This window comes from Pseudopipra pipra, chromosome 1, assembly GCF_036250125.1.
Source record: "Pseudopipra pipra isolate bDixPip1 chromosome 1, bDixPip1.hap1, whole genome shotgun sequence".
Classification (NCBI taxonomy): Eukaryota; Metazoa; Chordata; class Aves; order Passeriformes; family Pipridae; genus Pseudopipra; species Pseudopipra pipra.
In genome coordinates this window covers 154,054,393-154,066,828 of record NC_087549.1, presented here as the reverse complement: position 1 = coordinate 154,066,828, position 12,436 = coordinate 154,054,393, and the positions used below count along the sequence as shown (strand labels likewise).

Here is a 12,436-nt window from a genome sequence, read left to right as displayed (position 1 = left end):
GTACAAAATCATAACATACAAAGGGCTGTCTGCCTCAGAATTTCTCAAATTGGGATCTTCATCCTTGACTGGCCTCAAACACCAGTTTCATTAAGAACCTGAGCACAGCAGAAAATCCAGCCTTTGGTTTAGCCTCTGTTATAACATAATATTTTTCTCACATGGCTTAAAGTAGCCCTGAGATATTAAATGATTCAAGTGAGGGATAATACATAAAAATACCTGTCTCACCTCTACATTGGGAAGACAACTCTTTCAAGTTTTTCCTCCCCCCAAATAACTCCCTAAGCCAGACCCAGGAGGGAGTCTGGGGGCTGGGGCAGGTTTAAGACTTTCCTGTTAACCAGGAGGAACTTCTCCTGTGTCTGTGCAACCCCTTGGGCTGGTCAAGGCCTTCCCACACTTGTTGTGACAGATGCTGAGCTCCACAGCCAGGGCTGGTGGGAATGACATCACCCTCCAACCCCACCCATGGATAAACCTTCGGAAACAATCCCACTGCCAGCCCCTTTCCTTGGGCTTTCTGTTATCTTGGAGTCTCTCTTTCCTGGCTGGAGAGCCACAGGAAGCCTTTAGTAAGTGGGTAATAATAGTTTCCTGTTAATAGGAAATAACAGGCTCTTGGAAGTGGCCATATGGCTGCTGAGGACTAAAAAAGGACCCCACAGCTCTCAGAGCATGTGTGGGAATCCCACAGACCTTTGAAGTGCATCCAAAGCACACAGGCCTGTTTAATTCTTCCATAATTGCCAGTGTCAATAGTCAGCAGGGATCATTTTGTCATATATTGTTTTAGTCTGGGAGCAAGGGAGTCTGACAGAGGGAAAAGTGGCAGGGAGAGAGAGGAGGGGGCGGAACAGAGCACTGAGAGTTGGGGGATAATCCCTCTGTGTGCTGAGAGGAGAGAGAAACAGGAATCTGATGGAAACGAGGGCACAGAGGGCACAGGCATAGAAACATAGAATCACGGAATCATAGAATCACAGAATCACAGAATCACAGAATCATAGAATCATAGAATCACAGAATCACAGAATCATAGAATCACAGAATCATAGAATCATAGAATCATAGAATCATAGAATCACAGAATCATAGAATCATAGAATCATAGAATCACAGAATCATAGAATCATAGAATCATAGAATCACAGAATCATAGAATCATAGAATCACAGAATCATAGAATCATAGAATCATCAAATCATAGAATCATAGAAACATAGAATCATAGAATCACAGAATCACAGAATCACAGAATCATAGAATCATAGAATCACAGAATCATAGAATCATAGAATCATAGAATCACAGAATCACAGAATCATAGAATCATAGAATCATAGAATCACAGAATCATAGAATCACAGAATCATAGAATCACAGAATCACAGAATCACAGAATCATAGAATCATAGAATCATAGAATCACAGAATCATAGAATCACAGAATCACAGAATCATAGAATCAGCTGGGTTGGAAGGGACCTCTGAGATCATCAAGTCCAACCCTTGAAGTAATTCTGTATTTCCTTCCCCTTTGGAAAATAAGGTTTATCTGCAGTGAATCTTTGTGGGCCTGAAGGGCGTATTAAGTCAATTTGAATTTGGTGTGTTGGAGAAATGATGAAGTTATGGAGCAAAATAAACATCTTTTAATTATTATAATATTATTTATTATAATATTATTTATTATAATATTTAATTGCTACAATATTTCATTATTATAATATTTAATTATTATAATCTTATAATCATTTAATCAAACAACATTTAATTTCAAATGGCTTTGAATTTTGTGCGTTGGAGGCAAATGAGACATGATGAAGTTATGGAGCAAAATAAACATCTCTTAATTATTATATAATTTTTTATTATAATATTTGATTATTATAATATTTAATCATTATAATCTTATAATCATTTAATCAAACAACATTTAATTTCAAATGGCTTTGAATTTTGTGCATTGGAGGCAAATGAGACCAAAATAAACATCTTTTAATTATTATAATATTATTTTAATAGTTAGCTATTATGATATTTAATTATTATAATATTTAATTATGATAATCCTATAATCATTTAATTAAACAAAATTTAATTTCAAATGGCTTTGAATTTGGTGTCTTGGAGGCAAATGAGACATGACAAAGTTATGGAGCAAAATAAACATCTTTTAATTATTGTAATATTTGATTCTTATAATATTTAATTATTATAACCTTAGAATCATTTAATTAAACAACATTTAATTTCAAATGGCTTTGAAGCCAAAGGTGCCACTTGAGCTCACACCTTTTTGACTCAGAAAGGGGGGTGTTTTAATACATTTTGCACATTTTAATCCACTTTGCACATCTTTTGCTTGAGTATAAATGTAAAAAATACACAAAAATTCTAAATTCCTTGGCAGAGACGGGTCCAATTTCTAACTATATAAGGGACAAATCTCTCATCTCTTCCACACAGACCAAAGAAGGATGAAGGACGTGGGGAAATTATGTTCTCATCTCTCCTACCTCCCACCTCCTTCTGTTTGCTCCTCCTGGACATCTTCCAAACTGGAGGCTTCCTGGAACTGCTGCTGGTTAATTTGGCCTGAATTCCCACTCCCCAGAAATTCCCAGGTTTATTTCTTTTTTCCTGAGGATGCTCTCAGCACTCGGAAGGTTTTTCCTGCGTTTTCCGGCAATGAGAAGCTTCAAACTCGGGGGGAAGAACCTCAGGTTGGAATGGAGAGAGCTGGGAATGTTCACCTGGAGAAGAGAAGGATCCTGGGAGAGCTGAGAGCTCCTAAAGGGGCTCCAGGAGAGCTGGAGAGGGACTGGGGACAAGGGATGGAGGGACAGGACACAGGGAATGGCTTCCCACTGCCAGAGGGCAGGGATAGATGGGATATTGGGAAGGAATTCCTGGCTGGGAGGGTGGGGAGGAACTGGGATGGAATTCCCAGAGAAGCTGTGGCTGCCCCTGGATCCCTGGAAGTGTCCAAGGCCGGGTTGGAGCAACCTGGGCTATGGAAGGTGTCCCATGGCAGGAGGTTGGAATTAAATGATCTTTAAATTCCCTTCCAGCCCAAACCATTCCATGACTGCGATTTCTCACTGGGAATAAATGTTCATGACATCAATTGTAAACAACAACAGTCAGATTCTGGAACTCTGTGGCTCTTATTGTTTTAATATCACTAAAATTAAGCATGTCAGATATCTTTAGGTATGATATTTTCAGCTATTATTCCCTTATAGTGCTGATTCCCACAAACACTGGAATCAGTGGGAATTAAGGACCCGAATACCTTCAAATTGCAAATAAAATATCAATTCTGACCACTTCTCCTACTAAGAGTTTTTCACAGGATTTAACCTACATATTTTGAAGTTGTATCCTCAGTCCTGAGCACTGAAATTTTCTGGTCTTAGGACTTCCACATTGCCAGTCCTGGGATATATGGTCACATGTTTGATTGGAATGGTCCATATATATATATATATATATATATATATATATATAGTCCATCCATAGATATATATGGTCCATCCAAACCAAAGCATAAAGCGCCTGCTTTGCTGAGGAGGCTTCCCAGACCCTCCACTAAAAAAGAATAAAAATATTTAACCTGTGCATCCTTTTATTTTTGCCAAACAAGGTCTCATAACTCTCAGGGAATCCTAAAAAAAAAAAAAAAATGAGGAAGGGAAATGGGAAAAGAGAGATGAAGTAGAATACAAAGGTTCTGGGGATAAAGGAGCAAAGAGAACACTCAGAGAAAAACTTCCACAGATTTTCGTGACTCCTCCATGAAAGACAAGGATATTTCAGAGTAGAAATAACAGAGTTTCTTTCATTTTAAAAAGAAAATTTTAAAAGCCCTGGCTGCAGGGTTGTCCTTCCCCTGGTCCCCTGGTTCAACCCAAACTCCTGGATGTGTGCAGAGCTTGTTTTGCATTTCAAATGGTCACCCCAGACCTCCTGAGGGGCTTCCAAGCCTTTTCCCACAACAGGAATAGGATAGGGATACAGATAAGGATATAGATACATGTATAGATAGAGGTAGAGATGGACTCATCCCTATTTCCATAGCATTCCAATCAAACAAGACAGATGGATATTTAATTTCCTTTCATTTTTTATTACGTGGATCCCAAATTTAACGTGTCCCAGTGTGGATTCAACCAGTCCTTTCCCAAAAAGACATCCCATGGCTACTTGGGATGGTGAGTCCAGGCAGAAATATTTGTTATTCCTTTATCTTATCCTTCCCTCCCAAGCCCCTCATTGCCTGTATCCCACTGGGATCCAACAAGGAGGGATCTGACACTTTTTGGACCCTTTTAGGACAATTTGATGCCCCACAAACTGTCCCACAAAGGGTCCCTTCAGTAGAAGGGTCATGTGGGCTGCAGTCCTGCTCCAAAATGAAGATATTCCAGGGGAAAAGAGACATTCCCACCTCTTCATCAGCTCCATGGATACTTCTCTCCATGCCCTTCAAAGCAGCAATAGTTTGCCAGCCCTAAAGAATGTTTGGATTGTACTTTGATTTTTGGGCTTTCAGCAACACTGTTGTCACTACGACCCAGCCTGGAGTTGGAATGTGGCTCCTACAATCCCATAAAACAATTCTTTCCCTCAAAAATGATGGCTGGTGAAAGATTCCTTGACCTGCACCAGGTGGGAAGGTGAATTTAGGGAAGATTTTGAATGTGGCCCTTTCAGGTACATGGTGAAAATCTTCCCAGGCAGCTTTTTCTCTCCTTCCCACCCTCATTAACTCTGTATTTTTATTTATCTGTTTATTTTGGCCTGGATGTTTTTCCCCTCTGCTTCTTTTGTGTGTGTAATAATAGTTTAAACCTCCATCTGACCGAGCTGTGATTATTCTAATTATTGCTCATCTGTGTGCAGTGACACAGATGTTTTCACAATGGGGCCTTTATACAGACCTTAAATAAAATGAATGGTACAAAAAAAGGTCCAGGTTGGGAAAATTAATTTCACATTTTGGGAAGGAACAGGGAAAAATACATGTATTGAGAGACTTATTTGCCTCAGGGCCCAAAGCCTTGGGGTTTTTTTCTGGGGGAAGGAAACTGAAAAATGTAGTAAATGAGTGATGATTTGATGTGAAATAAATGGGTGATGATGGGATGTGACAGAAATAAGGGATGAGTTGATATGACAACGAAAATATTTGATCCCAACAACTGAATATGTTGAAAAGACAGAGCCCAAAATCCCTCAGACAATGGGAAGATCAGTGGGAGGATGAATTCAAAGGACTGGAAACCAGTTCAGCCCCAAATCAGCTCCTCAGATGAGCCAGAACTGCCAGACTTGGGTTTGCTCAGACTTGGGGTTTGGGGTGTTTTGACAGGGCAATTAATCAAGACACCTTATTATTAAATTTTATGGTCTAACAAAAAGGATAAATTGGAAAATGTGCCACAAAAAAATGGGGAAAACTGCCTATGTTTTACCTAAGAAATTCCAGGAAATGTACTTGTATGGGGAGCAGGAAATAATCTGAGGACAGAGATGGGAAAAGCTCTCCCAGGGTCAGGCCTAAAGCAAGAAAAGCCTAAGGACTGATCAGAAATAATTTGCTTTCAGTTCTCAGGGTACCTTTTACCTCACAGACACAAGACATTGATATTTAATATTTCTTGTAGCTTTTTATCCAAGATGGTGTCCAGCTGCTTGGGGGGATGTAAAGCAATTCATTCCCAAATTAATTCCCAGTCAGAACAGGGTGTGCCAGGATGGAATACTCTTGTGTGGTTTGTTTTAGGGTTTTTTTGGTTGTGTTTTTGAGGAGATTGTGCTACTTTTAGATGTGTTTCCATGGGATGTGTTTGTGTGTACATATCAATGAAAAAAAACCCACCCTGTATTTAGGTTTTCCATTATGTTGTGCAGTACAGGATACAGGGAATGAGGTTTGAGATGGGGATTGAAGAGCTGGGAACATTAGTTAAGAGTTTAGTTAGATTTTATGGGAAAATTCTCCTCCAATTATCCCAGAATCCCAGAATCACTGAGGCTGGAAAAGCCTTCCAAGGTCCCCGAGTCCCCCCTGTGCTCTAAGCCCACCTTGTCCCCCAGCCCAGAGCACTGAGTTGTTGGATTCCAAAATTTGGATACGAAGAAAAGAAAACTGCTGGGTTTAAACAAAAGCCTTGGGGTGACAGAGACTGGGGAAAAACCTCCATCTAGAGTCCAGCCAAGGATCCATTGATGCCACGGGTTTGGAATGTCCTGCCCAAGCCTGGAGAAACCATGTCCTGGTCTCATTAAACCTGGGCAGAAGACTTATTGTGTTTTATCTCTCCCTTTGTGCTCCCTGGATCCTGAGCATTCTGCAAACCTGAATGCCTCTTTTTCCCTCTAAATTCCCCCGGGATAAAATGGGTTTTCCCCTATGATGTACATGTTGAGACCCCAAATTTGTTAATCTGGGTTTTTCCCCTGAAACCCCCTGTTTGTAGTAGTGACAACCCCCTGTTGAATCTGTAGATCCTAAACCCTTTAAATATGAACTCATGAGTCCAATAAAACATTCCAGTTTCCTGCCTCTGCTGGGATCATCACAGTTATTGACTCCCTGCTCTGAGTGCCCCATCCCGGTCTTCCTTGGGCACCTCCAGGGATGGGGACTCCAAACGTCCCTGGGCAGCCCCTGCCAACACTTAACAACCCTTTCCACGAAGGAATTCCTCCTGATGTCCAACCTGAGCCTCCCCTGGCACAGTTTGAGGTTGTTCCCTCTCCTCCTGTCCCTTGTTCCTGGGGAGCAGAGCTCAACCCTCGCCAGCTCCAATCTCCTTCCTGGGAATTACAGGGAGCCAGAAGGTCCTTCCTGAGCCTCCTTTTCTCCCCCCAGCTCCCTCAGCTGCTCCTGCTGCTCCAGCCCCTTCCCAGCTCCCTTCCCTTCCCTGCACATGCTCCAGCCCCTCCATGTCTTGTCTGAGGAACCCAAAACTGCCCCCAGGATTTGAGGTGTGGCCTCACCAGGGGGACAATCCCTGCCCTGCTCCTGTGCCCACACTGTGGCTGATCCAATGGCCAAGGCCACCACTGACCCGTGTCCCCAAGTGCCACATCCACACAGGTTTGAAATCCCTCCAGGGATGGGGACTCCAAACCTCCCTGGGCAGCTGTGCCAGAGCAGTCACCTATTGAACACATTTTTCCCAATATCCAGCCTGCCCCTCCCCTGGCGCAGCTGGAGGTCGTTCCCTCTCCTCCTGCCCCTTGTTCCCTGGGAGCAGAGACTGATTCCACCCTTCTCCCCCCTCCTGTCAGGGGGTTGCAGAGCCAGAAGGTCCCCCCTGAGCCTCCTTTTGTCCAGGCTGAGCCCCCCCAGCTCCCTCAGCTGCTCCTGCTGCTCCAGCCCCTTCCCAGCTCCGATCCCTTCCCTGGACACCCTCCAGCCCCTCCGGGTCTTGTCTGAGGAACCCAAAACTGTCCCCAAGATCTGAGGTGTGGCCTCACCAGGGGGACAATCCCTGCCCTGCTCCTGTGGCCACACTGTTGGTGTCACAAACCAAGTGACCATTTTGGCCATTTTGGCCACCTGGGCACACACACTGGAAAACAAAGCAAATATTTCTGATCTTTAATAGTTAAAAAGGGTTTTGGGTCCCCTGTTCCTCTGCCAGTGGGGATGTGGAGACATTCAGATCCCTCAGATGTGACACCAAGCGACATCTGAGATATTCAGGATGTTCAGGAGATGAGACAAAAGACCTTGGAAACTCATGACCAGAGATTTTAAAGGGAAAAAAAAGCTCTTAATGCTCCTTTTGAGCGTGAATATGACAAGTCTCCACAACATTTCTGTTCTCATCATACAATAATTACTTTAAAATATTATGTCAGATGGATGGAAATTCAGATTTTAGCATAAATCAAAAAACATCCCATCCAAGTGCAAGCTCTTATAATTTATTTGGGTACATGCAGAGAAAAACGAAGTTAAATTAAACAAAATACTTTTTACAAGCAAAGTTGTTTTCTGGAGAGGAAATAAATTTTGTCTGAAGAGGAAAATAAACTTTTTCTGAAGAAGAAAATAAACTTTTTCTATAGGAGAAAAATGATCATTTTGCATTATTTCTTTAAAAAATGGTTTATTTTGAACTTTCATTAAAATATAAGTTAAAAAATCACGCTTTCTAGAGAGGTGCTGAGTTGAAATAAAACACCCACTTCATTGGGATTTAAGTTTTCCTTTGTGGAAACTTTGGAAAAACAAAACCCAGCGTTCCAGCTCACGTGAGATGGAAATCTTATATCCCAAACACACATTTTCACAGGAATTCTCCTGAAGGGGTTTTTGTTTTCAAGCAGGGGATGTCTCTGAGCATGGATGAACTCCCCAAACTCTGCTTTATGGAATTAAAATTGGGATAATTGCTCCAGCTGTCCCGTGCTGCTCCAGGGAATCCAACGATGACACTGGAGAAGATGAAATGCCTTGGAGACACCTAATTCCATGTGTTAATTCCTGTTTTGTGGGAATCATGGAGTGCTGCCTGTCTGGGGATGGTGCAATTAAATCCCTGAGTCCTCCAGTGTCATTCCCTGATTTCCACCAGGGGTTGGAGACGAAGAACAAGACCTGGAAAGTCCAGAGAAGATGCCAGAGGGATTTATGGGCAGGGTTTTCTCTGCCTTGAACCAGGAGAACTTCAGATTTAAAGAATGGGAAGCAAATCCAAAGGGAAGTTTTGCCTGTTTTGGTTTTGTTTCCCTTTTTTTGCTCATTTGTAGGACTAAACTCCCAGACTCTGGAATGTTTTATGGAATCCTGACATCCCAATTTTAGTGGTGCAGTTTTGCCAGGGTGTGTTTTCCTTTCTAAGTTTGGATTTGCAGAACTCCTGCTTTTAGAGATTGACCCCTCCAGTGTCATTCCCTGATTTCCACCAGGGGCTGGAGACGAAGAACAAGACCTGGAAAGTCCAGAGAAAATTCCAGAGGGATTTATGGGCAAGGTTTCTCTGCCTTGAACCAGAAGAATTTCAGATTTAAGGAATGGGAAGCAAATCCAAAGGGAAGTTTTGCCTGTTTTGGTTTTGTTTCCCTTTTATTATTAATTTGTAGGACTAAACTCCCAAACTCTGGAATTTTTTCTGGCATCCTGACATCCCAATTTTAGTGGTGCAGTTTTGCCAGGGTGGGTTTTCCTTTCTAAGTTTGGATTTGCAGAACCTCTGCTTTAGAGACAGGTCAAAAATGAAATTAAAGCAGGGAAAAACCAAGGATATCACGAGCTGAGACTACTCTTCCATATGTTGGATAAAATCCATAGGGATGAAGAAAGGTTGGGAGCTCACCAGGTAAGACATAGAAGGAATATTTGGTGACAAACAGCTTTAAAAATGAAATATAAAAGAATATACATAAGAGACAGTGACTGAAAACTCCCCAAAAAGGGCTTCAGGGGCCCAAAATATGCTTTTTTTTTTCATTACTAAAAGAGTTTTAAATGGTAAAAGTCCAATCTTTAGTTCTCAACACCTTCTTTTATCTTCTCTTAAATTGTCTGTGATGGAACTTTAAGATGGGAGGACACACAAAGTCCAAAGAAACTTTTCTTGCTGGAAAAAGTACAATTTTTTTCAGGGTAGAAATGATGAAACACCCTGACTTAAGGGAAAACATTTATTTTTATTTTCCCAATCCTTATTATATAGGTTATTTTGACTTTCTCAATCCTCATGATGTAGATTATTTTTACTTTCCCAATCCTTAGGATATGGATTTATCTGAGCATTAATCATGGATTTAAAGGAACATTTCCACCCATTTGCTGGCAGAGACAAGTCCTGCAAATAATTACTAAAATATCTCCTCTCTAGGGAGAGAAAAACAACATTTTCAATCCTCACACAAAACCAACCCCCAATCCTTTATTTTTAGTCTTTTCTGAGTCCATTCCCTTGGATTCATTTGCCCCATAAGTTTGCATCAAAAATAGCATCAAAATAACTAATAAATGTTATTTTTTTATCCTTTTTTTTTTAATATTAATTGTCAGTGAATTGTCAAAGAGCTAAAAATCAGATGTTTAGGTGGAGGTTAAAGACCCAGCTCGGTTCTCCTGTATCCAAAAACTCCAAAATCAGGTTTTCCCACACGAGGGTTGAAACTCCACCACCTCCAGGCTCTTTCAGAGGATGGGAAAAGCAGATTTCCAGCTGACCAGGGCCAGGATTTGGTTTCCTTGAGTAGGAGAAGCACCTGGAACGAGGCTTATTTTTAACAAGGGAGCCTGAAGTGACGTTATCCTCAGCTGGAATAGCTCCAGAGTCCTGCCATCCCAAAACTCCATGGCAAGAGGGGAGGAATCTCGGGAATGTGTGAGCCCACGGGAGCTCTTGAAGTTCAAACCTGGGGGGAAAAAAAGAAGCTGAAATTTAAAAAACCAAAATAAATAAAAATTATTCAGGTTTGTCCCTTTTTTTTTCCAATCCTTGCAGCCCGTCAGGATGGGATGAGTCCAGAGGAGGCCACGGGGATGCTCCAAGGGTGGAGCCAGGCTGGGAATGCCGGGCAGGGTTCACCTGGAGAAAAGAAGGCTCCAGGGAGAGCTGAGAGCATCTTCCAGGGCTTAAAGGGGTTCCAGGAGAGCTGGAGAGGGACTGGGGACGAGGGATGGAGGGACAGCACACAGGGAATGCCCTTAAGCTGAGAGAGGGGTGGTTTAGATGGGATATTGGGAAGGAATTGTTGGCTGGGAGGGTGGGGAGGCCCTGGAATGGATTTCCCAGAGAAGCTGTGGCTGCCCCTGGATCCCTGGAAGTGTCCAAGGCCAGCTTGGAGCAAGCTGGGATAATTCAAGGTGTCCCTGCCCATGGCAGGGGGTGGAATGAGATGATGTTTAAGTTCCCTTCCAACCCAAACCATTGTAGAATTCCATGACTACATGAACATGGTCCCCCATGGAGCCATGGCTGGGGAGGGTCATCCAGTGCCTAAAAGGGCTCCAGGAGAGCTGGAGAGGGACTGGGGACAAGGACATGGAGTGATGGGATGTAGGAATGGCTTCCCACTGCCAGAGGGCAGGGTTAGGGGGAATATTGGGAAGGAATTGTTGGTTGGGAGGGTGGGGAGGCCCTGGCACGAGTTTCCCGGAGAAACTGTGGCTGCCCCTGGATCCCTGGAAGTGTCCAAGGCCAGGTTGGAGCAAGCTGGGCTAGTGGGAGGTGTCCCTGCCCATGGCAAGGGTTGGAACTGGATGTTCTTTAACATCATTCCCAACCCAAACCCTTCCTTGATTCCGTGGTTCTGTGCCATTTGTCCACAGGTCACCCCCACACCAAGGAAAAGCACCGAGATCCAGCTTGGCTGCAACAAATGGGTGGGAAAAGAGGAATGCTGGGGCACAAAGAGGAATGGGAAAAGGTGGGAACTCTGCACCAGATCTGCCTTTGCACAAACTGAGGGTGGGTTTTGGTGTTGGAACACCAAAAAGTCCTGGAAAAGGGATGTAGGGAATCTGTCACCTCCCTCTGCTGCTGGTTCACCCTCAAACCTTTGGATCCACGGAGAATTCCCTGTCCTGCTCCTTATGGTAGGACACTAACCCACACAGGACATGCTGTGTATTTTCGTGGGCATTTTCCAGGCTTTTCAGTGAGTCCCAAACCACTTTTGACCAAACTATTTCAAGTCCAGGAGAGGGAATGGAGATGCTTTAGCACCAAACATTGGCTCATCTAACACGTGTCCCATCTCAGCCAGAAGAACTCCCAGAATACACCTAAAATCCTCCACAAGGTTAATATTTCCCTCTTCTGCATCCTTGAATCATTTTATTTCCTTGTGGTAACTTTACTAAAGGAATAAACCCCTTAATTCCTTAGACAACACTCCCACCCCCACAAGCTGATGCCAAGTTGAAGAATGGTATTTATAAATTTTTTTTAGGTTTTTCATGGAAATTAAATAGGAAAAAAGTTAATTGTGAAACTATTTCAGGACTAGATGAACAGAGAAAATTTATCTCAGAAAAGAAAAAGGATGTTTTCCTTAGTATTAAGAAGAAGCTGCCCTTAATTATCTTAAATGTGAAATAAAGTCATTTGACTATTCTAAGAACTCTTAATAATCCTCAATGTGAAACAAAGTGATTTGACAATTCTAGAGACTATTCTAAAATTACAACATCCATTTTTAAGAGTGAGACACTTCTGACACCTGAGGCAATATTAGTAAAATTAGTAGAAATAGAATTAATAGAAATAGAATTAGTAGAAAAAGATTAAACACAAAAAATAAACAAGACATTGCAAGATGAGAAAAAATAATTCCTCCAAATATTTCATTGAACTTTTTGCCTTGGGTTTTGTTTTGTTTTGTTTTCCCCAAATATTTGCTTTTATCCCCTGATTAAAGATAAATGACGAGATCTTTGAGAAGGAAA

The 12,436-nt window shown here is 42.2% G+C and overlaps 1 long non-coding RNA gene across 1 annotated transcript in view; it reads right to left on the bottom strand.

The window, feature by feature from the left end:
- The window catches only part of LOC135421896 (uncharacterized), a 1,660-nt gene extending 152 nt beyond the window's left edge, over positions 1-1,508 (bottom strand). Inside the window, exon 1 of the long non-coding RNA XR_010434245.1 lies at positions 700-1,508. This is a non-coding gene — a long non-coding RNA (uncharacterized LOC135421896). The remainder of the gene's footprint in view (positions 1-699) is intronic.
- Positions 1,509-12,436: the final 10,928 nt, after the last annotated feature.